General features: G+C 49.5%; 1 protein-coding gene across 6 annotated transcripts in view; it reads left to right on the top strand.

The window, feature by feature from the left end:
- The window catches only part of LOC100557660 (very-long-chain 3-oxoacyl-CoA reductase), a 184,348-nt gene that overhangs the window by 16,419 nt on the left and 151,331 nt on the right, over nt 1-16,598 (top strand). For 3 of the 6 annotated variants that reach the window (XM_062967906.1, XM_062967910.1, XM_062967911.1), the window contains exons 2-3: nt 1,223-1,265; nt 9,230-9,325. The gene's annotated coding sequence lies outside the window, so the exon portion shown is untranslated. Of the gene's footprint in view, nt 1-1,222; nt 1,266-3,996; nt 4,014-4,303; nt 4,323-8,741; nt 9,326-16,598 lie in introns of those variants that run through there. The other 3 variants (XM_062967909.1, XM_062967908.1, XM_062967907.1) reach the window with 3 other exon arrangements.

A 16,598-nucleotide genomic window follows, 5' to 3' on the forward strand; every position in this document is an offset into this window, starting at 1 on the left:
GTTTTCATGTGTGTGTGTGTGTGTGTGTGTGTGTGTGTATAAACACAAGATAATACAACCTACCCCCTCCCCCAAATAAGATGTGGGGCTTGCTAAGCAGCCCCCTCCCCCCGATTTGAAGTGCTTCTCTGCAAGCACAAAGCTCTAAGCACAGACATCTTTTATGATGAACTGGAGCCTGGGAAGAGGAGACTCTGAACGTGACGTCAATAGCTGATAACTGACGCAGCCTTGCAAAGGAGTCTCAGGCTGGCTTCTTGCAGCCTGCAAGCCTTAATGGTTCTATTTTTTCCCCATCTTCCCTTCGTAGTGAATTACTAGAACGCAATCGGGCACACACACAGGCACGTTTCTGAAAGTGTGGGTGCGTGTGCCTGCCTGCTTGCCTGCCTCTGTGTGTATGTGTGTATTTATAGATTCTTTATTCTCCAGACAAAGGAGGGTGTTGTTGTTGTTTTTCAAAAGAAGAAGAAGAAGAAGAAGCAGGAGGGAGGGAGAAACAATAATGTTAAAAACAACCTTTCCTTGTGCCGAGTGTAAGTCATTCTGAGCAAGGATCTCTCCTTCACTCAGAAAAGCAAGCCACCTGCCTTGAAAGACACCTTGGTGTGGGCTGGGTCTCTAGCGCCTAGCTGGGTGTGTGTTTGTGTTCTTGCTGTTGTTTTAAACCCACTTTATCAAGACATTGCATGAGGACAGGAACAACGATGTTTGCAAAGGCAACAGGCAATCAGAGTCACACTTAGTGGACTGGGGGGAGGGCAAGGTTGAGCAATAGGGCAATATGGTAAGCGATCAATATATCACCCTTCGAAATTATCTGCAACATTGCACCTCAAACAATTCTAAATGACGGAGAAAGTAGCTGGGGGGGGGGGGGTCGGGTGGGAGACTTCATGCCCATTTATATTTTGGACGTAACGTTCCAGCGAAAATGCCTTTGTGTGGATTTTTTCCCTCTCTCCCTAGCAATTGCTAAAAATAGCACCAGGGTTTTGATCGCGTTCCAGAAATAGACAGAGAGTTGTACTTGTATATAAACGCCAGCGCGGGGTGGAAGAAAACCTGGACATCACCGCAGTCTCTTTTCCCAACTACTGTCTGGAAATTAATTGTTGGATTTTCCCCCCTTCTCTCTGTCTGTGTATGTTCTCTCCCCCCCCCCTGGAAACCCCCCCCTTCTCCACCCACATCACTCCCCCATTCCCTCCCCCCCCCGCAGGTCTCTTCCCCTCCCATCCTCACCAAAGGAGTTCCCGGTTTGGGTAAGTACTAGTAATATTTCTTGTGTGCAATGCATGCGGCAAGAGAGGGGGAGAGGGGGAGAGAGAGAGAGTGGCGGGGAATTTTCGTCTTGATTTTATGCATGCCTGGGTTTATTTTGTCTCTCTTTCTATTTTTATATCTCGGAGGGGGTGAGGTGGAGGGAGGGAGGGAGGGAGGGAAGGAGGGGGACGTCCTCGTCTGCTTAACGAATTTGGTGCATGCACGGAGCCCAGACGCAGGGAATTCTTGCAGAAAAGGGGAATCACCCTGTCGGTAAATCTCTGAATCAATAGAGCAGCCTGCAACGCGCGCTCTCCCTCTCTGTCGGCGCTAGAGAGCCTCTCTTGCTCTCTCTTTCTCTCTCTCTCTCTCTCTCCCCCCCCCCCCCCCCCCCCCCCCCCCGCTTTCCATTTTCAGAAGGATGGCTAGACGCAATCTAATGGCAAGGCTCTTGTATCACGAGAGACAGAGAAAGAGAGAGGGTTTTTTCCCCCGTTCTTTCTATCCTGTGAGTTGCATAAAGGGATTGAGGAATATGCTGACAGTATGACTTAAGGAGGGAAGGCACTGGCAGGCAGGCTGGCGGGGAGCTGTCCGCAGACCAAGGTGCTGAAACAGCTGGCGCTCGACCTCTGTTCGCCTTGCTTGTCTCTGGGTTCTCTTTCCTCGACACGGGCGCGGGTGGGAGGCGGGGGAAGTGGGGCACTGGGTTGGAGGGGGTCAGGGAGAAAGCAGCCGGCCCTCCTGCTTCTCTCCTGGCTCCTTCCAAGCGCCCGGGAGCTTCCCTTCGGGAGCCAGGTTTTCCCTGCTGGGTTGCGTCAAAGCGCCGCCCTGGTTGGACTCGCCTGCCCTCTGCCCCCACCCACTTCTCCTCCTCTTCTTCCCCCCTTTTCCCGCCTATGCGTTTGAAAAAGCCCACACCTAAGGATGGGGTGTTTCCATAGGTTGCTTGGTTCGGCCTCCTCCTCCCTCATCCTGGCAGCTTGGTTTTCTCCCCTTGAAATGCCCACAGGTCTTCTTTCTCTGCCATGGGCGGCCCTCTTTCGCTTCCTTGGTGGGAAGGGCGGGGAGGGGGTGTCGGGCGCACAGGGGCTACCTTTCCCCTCCACTCATAAGGGGGAAAAACTTCCTGACGGTAAGAGCTGTCATGGAGGATAATGAAATCTCCTCTGGATGTTTTCAAGCAGAGGCTGGATGGCTGTCTGTCGGGAGTGTTGTCGTTGGGTGTTCGGGTTGGACTGGTTGGCCCTTGGGATCCCTTCCACCTCTAGGATTTTAGGAAACAGCCCTCCACCTTTCCCCAAAATCCCAGCCCGGCAACCTCTCTGCTGCCAAGGCTGCCCTCGGGGCTATGCCGGGTCAGAGGCTTACCAACTGGCCCAAAGCCTGTGATCAGGTAGCCCTGCTTGAGAGGGAGACCCGGCGCTTCCACGAATCCACTTGTCACTCCGCCACAGCAGGGGAGGGAGGGAAGCGGGGGAGGGGAGGCAGGGAGGCCCTCCCAATGCAAGGAGGAGGGGGGAGGGGGAGGGAAGTACTTTGGGAAGTTGCAGCTTTCCCTCCGCACGAAGTGAAAGGGCGTTGAAGGCAGGTCACGGAGAAAGTTCAGCAGCACGTCTAGGCGAGTCCAAGACTTCCTCCATCCTTTCCAAGACTGCAGACCACGATTCCTCCAGACCCCTGAGGGAGGGGGGAGGGAGGGGGACACGGTCAAAAGCAGAGTATACAAATAGGGTTGGCTCCAAGTAGCTGCACGTGTTTGGACCTTTCTCCTCAGGAAGCTCCAGCCTGAGCCCCCGACTAAGTGTGCCTTCACAAAAGCTAGGGAAGCTCTTCTTTGCTCAGCCATGCTCGGCCCTGTTCCCTCCCCGCGGGGGCAACCTGCGGACAAGCAAAGCGCCCCCAGGCACGGGATCTTCCACGCGGGGCGACCTCCACTCCACACGCCCCTGTTGCAGGGATCCCCTGGTCCCTCCAATGCCCCGGCTTCTTCTCCCCGCTTCCCTCCCATCTCTTCTCTCTCCCTCCTGCCCCATTGCCTGATGCACAAGGCATAAGATTCCCCTCCACTGGATCCTATTAAATAATTCAATGGTGGCGGTGTAATTTCGGTTGCAAACGGCACGGATTTCCAAGTCGTGACTGTAGAAGTGAGTAATGTGTGCTGGCTGCGTCATGGCTCCAGTCACAGATGGGTCCAAACTGAGGAGGAATCGTGACTTCGACTCGCTGTGAAAAGACCATCCAATCCAAACGGCGCCAACGGGGGGGGGGGGGGGGGGCAGCCGGACGATTCTTTCGAGCTTGCTGGCTTCTCTTTCTTTCCTTCCTTCCTTCCTTCTTGCTTCCCTATCCGCATGTATGTGCTCCGTGTGTGTGCAGCAGACCCATGGACAGAGATAAAAATAGACCCCCCCCCTCTGTCTCCCACACACACACACACGCAACAAGTTGCAGAAGCAGGGAGGCGGGAGGGAAGGAGTTAAATCCCGGGGAAATCTTTGGCACTTAGCGAGATCGTGACCCTCCCACACACTACAGGAGTTTATACATACCTGGAGGATGGAGGGCTGTGTTGCCGCCACGAGTTTCTTTCCAACTCCCCCCTCCCCACAGAGAAAACACACATACACACATACGCCCCATAACACACACAGAGAGGCAGGCAGGCAAGAGGAGGGATGGAGTTGGGAAGGCTTGCTTGCGCCTCCGAGGAAGGACCCCGTCCTGCTCCAGACTCCAAAGAGGTAAGTGAAGCGAGGAAGAGGAGGGGACGGAGGGAGGGAGAGGAGGGAGGGAGGGGGCTCCCAACTTTGTGGCGTCCTCCTCTCGCCTCCCAGGCCGGTGTCCCCCCGCTTCCCCGAAGGTGGAAGTTGGGAGCGAATCCGCAGCAGCAGCAGCAGCAGCCACAGCCGCCAGAGCAGTCCATACTTGAAGGCAGCGAGGAAGCCGGCGGAGCTCAGAAGGCGCTTGCTGCTCGACCAGGCGGACGCTGCTGTGCCTGCTGCTGCTGCTGCTGCTTCTGCCGGAGCCGAAGAGAGGACGCCACCGAGAAGGTAGGCAGATCGGGCTTGAAGGCGGTTCTGCTGCCGAGGGGACCATGGCTGGGCAAAGAAGGGCTTCTCTAGCTCTTGCAAGGGGCTGAGGCTGGAGCTTCCTGGGGAGAGACAAATAGGGAAAAGGAGGAGGAGGAGAACTTCCAAGGCTGGTCTGCTCTGGAGGCAGCTTCTGCTTCCCCTCCTCTTGCTGCCTCCTGAACTTTTGCCTCGCAACCTCAGTCCCAAAGCGGCGAGTCTTTTCCTCGCTCCCGTCCCCAGCAGAGTTAGTTCAACGCAACTTTGAGCGCGGAGGGGCGGGGGGGGGGGCTTACCCGCACCCCTCTGTCTTTGGAGATCTTGAGATCGCTTTGCAGGGAGGGAAGAAAGGCACGAGGAGAGGTCGGTGCTCTCTCTCTCCCTGCCTGGGGTCCCTCTGAGGAGCCACCCGCCTACCCACCCGCCTACCCACCCACCCAAGGGCTGGCTGTCCCGAGTGGGGATGTCTTTCCGTGGGAGAGGAGCGGGGACCCATCCAGGGCAAACTCAACCAGTGGCAACTTTGGACTTGGCGCCCTTTCTTTCCCTGCGCCCACACGGCCCTTTCTTTGCCTGCCCTTGTGTTGCGTGTCTGCTTTGCGTGTGGGAGCCGGAGTTTCCCCACTTCCCACCCCACCACCCTTTCACCTCGGTGCCTTTTTCATCCCGCTTTCGACCCCCTTCCCTCTTTGTCAAATAAATCCCCGGGACAAGTCAGAGAGAGAGAGCCCCGCTTGGGAACGCGCCTCTAGTCTGGGGTTAGGTTGAATAATTCGACATGGAAATGTTTCTTTCTCTCTTTCTCGCTGGCTCGCTGGCTCCCTCCCGGGTTGGAGGAGAGGGGAGGGGGAGAGGGGAGGGGAGAGAGGGGAGAGCGAGCCCGGCGAGGCGCCTCCTGATTGGCGAGTGACGATTTTAGCCCGCACCAATCAGCGCCGGGCCTGGTCTCTATTTATTTAGCGCTCAGGGGGAGAGTTTTCTCTTTACGCAGCGTCGGGGCTCAGCGCCGGAGCCTTGGCTGGGAGCGGACCGGTGGAGGGGTGTGCGGGAGGGAGCCAGGCAGGCAGGCAGGCGGGGAGGGGGCAGCGCCTTCCCGGCTCTGCCGAAACCGGGGCCCTTGGTGGGGAGGGGGAAGCTGGGCAGGGACACCCCACCCACCGCCTCCTGCGACCCCCGAGTAGCCTTTCTCTGGGCTCGGTCTTGCGGTGGGAAGGAAGGGATGGACGGACGGACGGACGGTGGGCGGCTGCCGGGGCTGAGATCGCGCCCGGTTGGGGCGGGGGAAAGGGAAGCATCCTCCGTGGAGCTCCATCTCCTGCCTTTTGATCATTTCCTCTCCTTGCGGATGGATGGATGGATGTCCGGCTATAGGAAGACTTTGTCCTTCGCGAATCTTTTTGCGGTCTGGGCTTGCTGTATATAAATACCTAGCCGGGAAGCCCTTACCCCAAAAAGCATTCGCGGAGGGCGCTTTCGCCGAAGGAGCAGCAGCAGCAGCAGAAACGCGACCGCCGAGCCCTGGACTTATGCTCCTGCCTCCCTTTCCCTCCCTTTCCCTCTCTGTAACCCCACGACCTCTCCATTCCCTGTGTGTGTATGCATAGATACATGTGTGTGTATGTGTGGGGAGAATGAATTCAACGCCTTCTTCCCCTCACCCCCCCCCCCCCCGCCTTCCCCACAGTCCCTTTTTCTAGCCTAACTTTCTTCAAAATCGACTGATGCTCTTATGCTCTCCTTTGATTTCCCCCGCGGATGCTACTTCAGGCTGCTTCGTGGAATATATATATATATATATATATATGCAAAGAATAAAATGCAATAAAAGTTTTCTCAAAGTTTGGTGGGCAGCCCTTGGGCGGCTGGAAGGGGCGTGAGAGAGGGGTTGGCCCCCTCCCGCCCCGCCGGGACCCAGGAGCTCCTGGTGGTGGGCAGCCCTGGAGGGAGGAGAGAGAGGTCGGGGTGGATGATTTCCAAGCGGGAGTGGGTGGGTGGGTGGGTGGGGATACTGGGGAATCACCCCATAAATAACAGGGAGGGGAGCGCTCACGAATCAGCCGCGGTGGGGTGGGGGGGGGAGAGAAGAGAGAGGCTGCCTTCTCCGCCTGCCCACCCGCCACCCCCCAGGCTCACTTCCAACCTCCTTTGAGGCCACTTCCAGCCCTCCGATTGCCCAAGTCGGCTTTTTCTCAACTCAAGTGGGGTCCGATCTTGGCAAAAAAGGTCACATCGCTGGGAAAAAGCCGGCCGAGGCGTTGCTTTTGGACGAGGAACTGGGTGGGAGCGAGCGAGCGAGGAAGGAAGAAAGAGCCCAGCCGCCTCGGCTGTCTAGCACTGAGGAGGGAAAGTGCCTGGTTGCCGCTTCATGTTTTTTCCTTTTGGCCATCTCCACACTCACACACACAGAGAGACAGATAGATAGACAGACAGACACAAAGTGGCGAGACGAGTTGGACCAGGTAGCTTTGCTCCCTCCTTGGTTTCCCCTCTTTGGCTGCTAAGGAGCAAGTCGGATTTGGTGGGCCTCGGGAAGAAATAAGCGAGGGAATTAGCAGCGGGAGGGAATGCCTTCTACTCCTTGCTCCTCCAACCTTCCTGGGAGAGAAGTAGGGGGAGACCGAGACCTCCACGGCACCCCAAAGCCTTCAACTCGGCGCCCAACAGTCCCCGAAGGGAGCCGTTCACTTTCCCTGTTGTCGCAGTCGAAGGGCCTGTCGGTCGTCCAAAGCCTCCCTGGCAAAGGAAGGGAGAAACCCGGAGGGGCAGGCCGCCCCCCGCCCCCTTCTCCCCGGGAGACCCCGTCCCTGAGGCAAGCCCGGGGCGCGCCAACCAAAGGATGGGCCCCGAAAGAGTTTCTTGGAAGCTGGAGAAGGCTGCAGGGCGAGTGGCCAGGCCCTGCTCCAGAGATAAAAGCAAGAGGGACGTCCCGGGGATGTTGGGGGGAAGAGTAAAAGGCTGCCGCTCGGGCGAGAAGTAAAGCAGGCCGGCAGAAGCCCTCCTGGCCCCTTTCCCCTCTTCCTCGCCTTGCTCTCTGGCAGGTCACCCGAGCAGGGCTTCTCCTCCTGGGTGGGCCTTGCCTGCGCCAGCCTCCTGGAGCTCCCCTCTCCCCCATCCACCTTGAAGGAGCTCTGGGCGCTCCTCTGAGGAGAAATCCATCGAGGAGGAGAGGAGGGCCCCCGAAAGGCGAGCTTTCCTCGGCCTTTGCGGAGGAGAACCCCAGCCTAAGCGTAGGCCTGACTAGGAGCATCCTTTGGGGAAGCCAAGGCGCCCTAAGAAGTGTGTGCTTGTTGAGCGAGAGCTGTAACCTCTCCTTCTCGGCTCTTGGACAGACACCTGTTGCTCCCAGACTAGGGAAAGCTCTTCTTGCGGGAATTTCCAAGGCAGGTGAAAAGGGCAAAAGGGGAAAGAAAAAAACTGCTTTTCCCTCCCTTTCTCCCTTTCTCCCTCGGGATGCCTCATGCTTTCCTTTGGCCCTGCTCGCTCGACGTGAAGGGCAAAAGGGCGGGATGTGGCTAGCCACTCTTCACCCCTTCCAGATTTCGCCAATTTGGGCGTCTTCCTCTCCCTAGGAATGGTTTCGAGCCTGGAGGAGGGAGGGAGGGAGGGAGGGAGGGAGGGAGGGAGCTGGGCTGGGCTGGGGAGAGAGGCGCTTCTCCCACTAAAAGTCGTGAGCTCCTTTGTGGAGGGCCGCTCCTTGAGAGGACACGTCTGCAGCGCAGCAAGGCCTCATCCTCCCTCTTTCCCCCTCCTCTCCTCCCAAGGAAAAAAACCCTCACGTCCTTGCAGGCAAAGGCTGCGGGAAAGCTGGGGGTGCGTCATAGGGGGTGCTGGTGCTTTTCTTTTGCCTGCCTAGGTGGGGGAGGCCTCACCTTTCGCAGCTCTGCCCGCCTCGCCTCCCCCTTGTTGTCCAAGGAAGCTGGGACCACGGAGAAAGGGTTCCTCTCCTTCCCCAGGCAAACATCATGACTCATATGTCTCCCAATCTTCTCAATCTGGGGATTTCGAAAGCCTTTCTCTCCACAAAGTCGAGACCCGCCTGCTCCAAGCCGAGCGAGGTGGAGATTGGAAACCAAGCCCAGCGCCCGTCGGAAAATGGAAGTCTTGGGGAATCTGAGCTGTTACGACTCAAAACAACCCTCAGTTGGGGTGATCCCACCATAAATATAGCAGAGCACCTGGAGTAAACTTCATACCCAGGAGAAACTTACATGTCATGAGCTGGGATAAGCTTCCATTCCTTAGGATGGTTTAGGATTGCAGAGTCAGAACTTTAGGTTCAAAAGTATTTATTTAAGTTAAAGAAATACATTCCATCCTAAGGAATGAAAGCGTATCCCAGCTCATGACGTATAAGTTTCCGCTGGTTATGAAGTTTCTAGAATTCTTGCTATATTTATGGTGGAATTACCCCAAATGAGGGTTCTTTTGAGTCTAACAGCTCTGGCTCCCCAACAAAAAGAAATGTTGCGTGATAGGAAGGGAAGGAACGGTGTCCGAGGGGAAGGGGGGCTTATTGTAGAGCAAGGCCACGTCCTTTTCTCTCCACCCGCGCCACTGCCCCTTCCTTCCTTCCTTCCTTCCTTCCTTCCTTCCTTCCTTCCTTCCTTCCTTCCTTCCTTCCGTCCTTCCTTCCTTCCGTCCTTCCTTCCTTCCTTCCTTCCTTCCTTCCTTCCTTCCTTCCTTCCTTCCTTCCTTCCTTCCTTCCTTCCTCGAGACGTGTCACCAAAGAAGTTTGACTTTCCCAACCAAAGGCCTTTCTTGAGAGGCGGGGTTCAAAGTTCCCCACCAAAAGCAACCCCTTTCTCCCACCCCGGTGTCTTTTGGGGAGGAGAAGTCCGCCTTGCCTCGACGGCTTTGCTCACGAGGACTGCCTTTGTGCTTCTTTGCAGGTGACCCGCAGGAGAGAGAGAATGAGAGAGAGAGGCCTGGCGCCCAGACCGAGGAGGAGGCTGTTTGAGGGGAGAGGAGCAGCCAGGACTCGCCAGGTGAGAAACCCTCGCCCACGCACCCGAGGGAGGCACACGCGCGGGGACCCGGGGAAGGGGGGCCACCGACGCCAGCCGCCTTCACGACAAAGGTCACCCGCGCCTTGGAGCCAGACTCAGCAAGACGCCAGCCAGACATAAGAGCGCCCTCCTCCCTGGGGCAAAGGGAAGCCTCCCAGGGTCGCTGTGGGCCATTCCGGGCTCCCTCCTCGCCACAGCCTCCTCTGGTCAGTTTGAGGCCGGCAAGGAGGGAGGGAGGGAGGGAGAAAGGAATAGGCGACAGAAGCTAAGTGCGAAGCTAAGTGCGTCTGGGCTTGGGAGAGGGCCAGGCCTAGGCCCCGTCTACGCTCAGTTCAAAGCGACAGGCAGGCAACAAACTCCCCTAAAAACACCGGTAGGCTCTGGTTTGTGGTCTGTAGTTTGTGTTATCAACACCCAAGACCGCAAGCAGGTTCGAGGATTTCCCATGCAATTCTCTACACAGCGAAACGACTTCCTTCAAAACTAGTTTGAAACTGCATTGAAAGGACATTGTAGGTCAGTGGTTCTCAACCTGTGGGTCCCCAGGTGTTTTGGCCTACTACTCCCAGAAATCCCAGCCAGTTTACCAGCTATTAGGATTTCTTGGAACTGAAGGCCAAAACATCTGGGGATGGCTCCAAAAGCAAGCGTCTGACTTGAGGCCTTTTTGAGAATAGGTGTGCGTGTGGTTTCAAGCTGCCCCCTTGAAGACAAAGTAGAAATATGTGGCATGAGGGAGAGGCAGCCAAGTTACATTGTTCCATCACATACGAAAATTGCTGGGGAATCTGAGCTGTTAGCCTCAAAATAACTCTCATTTGGGGTGATTCCATCATAAATGTAGCAGAGGGCCAGTAGAAACTTGTGTGTAATGAGCTGGGATAAACTTCTATTCCTTAAGATGGCTTAGGGTTGCATCTGAACTTTACTCTAAACTTTAGGTTCAAAAAATACATTCTTGATAGAAAAGGTCTTTGAGCTATCCAGCTTACTAATTGCCTCATCACACTAGAGCATGAACCCACACATCCAGCAAAATGTGCATCCGCATAGGTAGCAGGAAAAGCAGAAGACTGAAACATGTCGAATGGCCAATGGCCAGGCAATAAAACTTAAAAGGAAGTTCCCTCACAGAATTCCATTACTACATCATCCAAAGGGTATGTGTGGAGACAGTGTCTAGCAGCAAGAGGAAAGACAAAGCCCTTTTTGGAAAAAAGGCATAGGGATGTCGGAAACGGAATCCCTCAGCTTAGCCCTGTCTCTAGCCTAGCTACTGATTGAGAACTGGAAACCTAATGACACAAGAGACTTGTGCAGTTCAGGAATGAAACTCAACAAAAATAATCAAATCTGTTCCATAAAGGACCAGAATCTTCTGCATCCTTTTTGGTTCGCCAGGAACAGAACTGAATTATAAGGTGACCGTCTTTGCAGGATCCACTTCCCTCGACCTCTTGTCATTTATTACAAGATGTCTCCTAGTTTTGGCCCTTTCTTAAAGTCTGGTGATTTGCTTACCACTCTGGTGATTTGCTTACCATGCAAAGAGAAGAATCAGATAAAAATCAAGGGGGGAAAAAGAAAGTTTACTCTTCTTTATTTTTCTAATTCAAGTGAAAATAAAACTAGAATAGTTAAAGGAGGGGGAGGAGAGACCCAATATTGAAATGATAATGGCCCCCTCCCCAAAGCATTGCATGAAGGCTTTAAAGCAGGCATGGGCAAAGTTGGGTCCTTCAGGTGTTTTGGACCAACTCCCACCCTTTCTGACAACCTCAGGCCCCTTCCTTTCCCCCTTCAGTGGCTGAGGGGGAAAAGGAAAGGGCCCGAGGCTGTTAAGAAGTTCCACAACACAGATAAAGCCATTAAGGGTGATTTTGCCCCCACCATGTGCTCTACTTTGAAATGATCTTGCTGCCTTGACTTAGAAAGGACCCGATCCTTAGGTTGCCAGAAGGCCATGCAGGAAGAGGAGCTTTTAGGCTGAGTTAACAAGGATTAAGTCACACAAGAGGTAAACTCCAGTTAAGGCAAACAACAGAGGGAGTATGCAACTGCCAACCCCACCCCTTTTTTTCAGGGGAAATGGCCAATCCCAAGTATAAAAAAAAAACAACTATATAAAATTGAACTGTAACCTAGAGCTGCGATCCTACCCACAGCTCTTCCGATTTGTCTCAACTAAATGAATGAGAACGCATCTCTGGGCAAGACTGCAGTGTGATGTAAGCTAAAGGGAGACTCCTTCATCATCATGACGTAGTTTAGTTTCCAAACCTGCTATTGAGTAGAGGCAAGAGGCCAACAAAGAACAAAAGCCCATCAGGACTGACTTTCATGTGGCATGCAGAAATAAATGGTAGCTAACTAACAAAAATAACCCATAGCTTGGTCTTAAATTCTCAAGAAATTTGGTGCATTGTTTCTGTGCAGAAATGCAGACGTGTTCTGAAGACTATCTTGAGTTTAAATACACACTTAGATGCTCTGTCCTGTTTAGAAAGAGGGATTCAAATAGTTGCCTTGTTGGCCAATTTGACCCCCTCATTGGCCAATTTGAAATCTATTGTTACGAATGTGTAAGTATCCCTGGTTTAATAACTGCCTTCAATATATATTCCAGATGCCTATATTTGATATTATGAAATGTCAAGTAAGAGATCTCTGTCTTCCAAAGGAGCCATTTCTAATGTAGCAGTTCGGGCCGAATTGCACAAGTGGCAATTAGCTTATAGCACATTGACAGAATGTTATTCAGTAAGGTGCTATTATGGTCTGGTGGCACCACAAATGAGGCCATCTTTGATTTCTTTTTTTCCAACCATTTTGGACCATGCCCATCTTTATGCTATGCAGGGCTGTAGACATTGCACTGAAATACACCTCTCACATAATTCATAATTGTACTAAAAATACTTCTTGTATATTTAGGTCCCAAAATAATTATGGGGTATGCTACCATGCAATACCAATTCTGTGCATGTTTATTTGGAAATCAGTCCTACCAATCAGAATGTGACATACTCCATAAACACTGATATGTGGGAATATAGACTTAGTTGAAGAAGGAATGACCACATCACTTTGACTGTATCACCTGAGTCATTGGTGAGGAATGGAATATATAGTGCTGCAAGGATCTGTACGGTATATCCTTGTGTTTCAGTAAGATCTTGTACTTTTAAATTAGCAGTATACTGGAATTTGAGAAGAGAGGTAAAGGACAAATTTCAGGGATTGTAAAAGTTGCAATCCTAAACACATTTACTAAGAATAAAGCCCACCTGACACAGCAGGACAAAGTCAAGATTCATAGCTGTCCAAATATAAAATGTATCTTCACTGTTTTGGCACTCAGTGTGGCTTTCTACAACACAACACGACCCCCTACACACTGTGTGGTGGGTTCCTGTCATTCCTCAAATGGCATGCATACAGCCTTCATATCAAATGCCAATTTCTTTTTCATTTTCTTTGCCTTTTCTCCCCATACTCAATTCCCTTTTGTGTGTCATACCTTGTTCTTATTACCCCTCAACACTCACACAAAATGCCTGTTTATCAATGACACCTGAACTTGTGAAAACGCTGAAAGAAAAGGAGAAGGAAGTTGACCTCGAGGCTGAAAATTCATGATCTGTTCACCACAATAGGCTTCTCATAAAATTGATCCAGGCAGCGAAATATGATGGGTGCTCTTACACAGCAGATTTCTTTTTAAAAACAATCTACATCTGTTTCACAATGCTGGGATGGCAGTAACATAGTTATTGATGCCCATGAGTCCTCTATCAGACTTGAGAGACAAACATATTATTGTTATTAGTGACCCTGAAACCTTCTCCATTAAATGATCACAATTCCCTCACTCCTCCATTCATCCCAGCTCTAAGCCTTGATTATTTCCAATTTCATTCATCCAGGGATTTCCTATAAGCCAGTCCTAAGGATGACATGAAATAAAATGTTATAAGCATTTACAAGACAGCATTTATTATGATAAAAAAATCAAAAAAATGAATAGGAGGGCATTTTTTGTTTTTGTAGTAATTAGCATTTTTTCATCCCTACTTGAATAAAAAAGACTAAAAATGGCAACTTTTTCTTTGCTTTAAACAATCCATTGAGTGAATTTTGTGTCTCTTAAACAAGTCAGTTTATTTTTATGTTTCGCCTTTACTTAATAAGAAAACTAATTGATATGTCTGTGCATTTGTGTGGCACATATATACAGCACAGTCTATACAAAAGTCTAGGAGATGCTGTGTTTCACACCTTCTCAGATTCTCACAATTGTTAGACTCTTACATGACCCAAAGCTGTTACCCTCTATTATAGGTCGTGGTATAAAAAGTTTCGATGGAGTTCTATGCCTAAGCTAAGTGACAGAAAGGGGATGTTTGCATGCCTTCCAACAATTGACATGGCTTCTTTAGGGAGGCCCAATTGGCACTTCATAAAATGTGTGTGTCTCCTTTGTAGCTAGTGATTCCCATGTTATGGAACATCCTCCTATTTATGCTGACTCACTTTGGGGGAAAGCATAAACAAGGCTTTCTGCAAAATACAATGATGCAACGAGGACAACAAAAACCATGTGTAACTACTTCTGGTGGCATCTGGTCGCTTTGAGCATTTTAACCAGGTCTTTTATTGCTTCTGTGCTACAAACCATTATGTTTAAAACTCTAAATATATGCAGGACACCAGCATAGATGCATGGTTTTAAACAATGGTTTGTAGCAAATGGAGCAACAGAAGATGTGGTTTAAATGTTTGGTAAGGTTAAAGTTATAGGCTGTAAAATGCAGATTTTACTGCAGGATACACGGGATTTGGAAAAAGGACTGAGCAGATGCTGTAGGAAAGAATCCACTTTGGGGGGAAAATTTAAACTATTTTATATACTGATTTTTTAAAAAGACTAAAGCTCATGAAAAAGATACCTTCCCAGATCTAACCTCTCTTGATCAGATGTAATTTAGAAATTTCAAAATAGTTTAATTGCTGGGTGGGCAGGCCGCCTATGCATATTTAATTCATAAGGCTGCGTATATACATACATGCATGTGTGCATCCACACATGCCTACCCAGCCACCCACTTTGTAATTGTAATTGTGTGGATAATATTTGGCTAACTTTCTTAAAAACTTCAGGGTGTCATATCTGATTAACATGAAGTGCTGCTAAGTTTGTCTTTTTAATTACTCAAAGTAAACAATCACATCACCATCAATTTAGCTGTATATTTTAAGGTCACGATTTCCTGATGTTGAAGCCTATATTTATCTATTTAACTCTGCATTTGTATTCATGAAGAAAAAGGTCATGGGCACAACAAAACCTTTGCCCTTTTCATATGATTTTCTTAAGGAGTTTGGCTGGATTTATGGTAATCTTCCAAAATGGCTACTAATCTGATATGAGTCCCTTCATGGGATCAGGGAGTTAATTTTCAGTGCCATTCAGAGTCCACATACATATTTCTGCATACAATAATGATTATGTAATACTGTTTCAGGCTGCTACATGTAGGCATCCATGTTCCAAATCTCAGATAAAATTGGCTTTCCTTTTATTCTTAGCTTAAATGTACATTCTCGCTTTCTTCTTCCTCCTGACATCCTCAACATTCCTGAAGGTTTTTATTTTAACTTTTTTGTTTCCTTAGTCCATTTTGTTTAACCCACCATGAAGAGAATATAGTTTCCCTATGAAGAGGCATAATTGTTTTCCCTATAGAAGTCATTCTGTGCTGTTGTTTTTTCTGAGGCTGGCATGGCAATAGAAGTAGAAGGCCTTTCTCAAGATATGCAAGTAGAAAGCCACAATTGAGCACTGTCTGTTTACCAGATACGAATCTGCCCAAATTTCTTAGGAGATCAGTGCATGATTAAATTTTGGCAAAAACAGTATTATGATCAAACACAGGGATGGACAGTTCTCCTTTTCTTCACTAAATTAAAAAAAAGGTAAAAGTGAAATCATTTGGGGTAAGCAGTGGTTCATATTTAGCTAATACAGAGTTGAATTCTAGCTTTTGCTTTTGGAGTCTAAGGGGAAAAACAAGAAAAAGTCCCAGGTATTTTAATTTTTATAATGCAATATATCTATTAATGTTCACACTGAACAATAACAGTGGATATTTTTTCTCAAACAGAAAAAATTACATCTTTTGAAATATATCAGTTTGGTCCCATTTCTCATATAAAAGCCCATTTGGATATAAAGTCTTCCAGTAAAACATATACATATGAAAACCTAGCATTATCCCTTCAACAAGGGCTGTGGCTCACTAGCAGAATTCTTGCTCTGCTTTTCTGGTAAACAAATAATAACAACAACAACAACAACAACAACAACTTCTTTATTCTTATATCCTGATCCATCTCCCCGAAGAGACTCAGGGTGGCTTACATGGAGACTAAGCCCAGTAATGCAACAATAAAATACAACAACATAAGATACATTCAATTACAATGAATTAATACATAAAAAACATATAAAAATAATAAAAGCATAAACTCAACAACAACTGATAACCAATTACCGTGCACAATGGGCTTGTTCAAAAATTGGAGGCAAGGCAATACATTATACATGTGCAATATATTGCACATGGCATCTCCCAATACGTCTGGCAAAGACTCATGTATGAAATCATAGAGAGCCACTGTTCATAAACAGATCAGTGTAAACACAGACAGAACGGTTTAAATTGAACCAGTGGCCACAAGTAAATATTAGGCAATTTCATGTGATCCTATTGATTTAGCACTTCTGGTGTCATAGTATGTGGCTCTGTCCCCCAAATTTTTATCTGTATAATAATTCTGCAAAGTACTATAGGTTGAGAGAAAGTGGCAGATCTCAATGAGCTTCAGATCTCAAAGGGGATTTCTCCCCACTCCTAGTCTGACACTCAGATTGCTATGTCATACAGCAAAAAGATTTGAGATCACCATTCACCCTATCTTGGTGTTTTAAATAATCCTCTTTAAAATTTTCGATACTTTTTGGTAGAGGAAGGAGAAGCCTTGAGAACAGACATTTGTTAATATCACTTAAAGCCAAGCAACAAGTACATAAAGGTTGGTCTTTATCCTACAAAAAGCAATTGCCCTTTGTATATAGTAGGCCCTTGGTATCTGCTGAGGTTTGGTTCCAGAATCCCCCACCATGGGTACCATAACCTGTGGGTATTCAAATCCCAGTATATATAGTGGCATAGTGATATAGTGTCCCTTA

The sequence above is a fragment of the Anolis carolinensis genome, chromosome 1 (assembly GCF_035594765.1).
Source record: "Anolis carolinensis isolate JA03-04 chromosome 1, rAnoCar3.1.pri, whole genome shotgun sequence".
Lineage (NCBI taxonomy): Eukaryota > Metazoa > Chordata > Lepidosauria > Squamata > Dactyloidae > Anolis > Anolis carolinensis.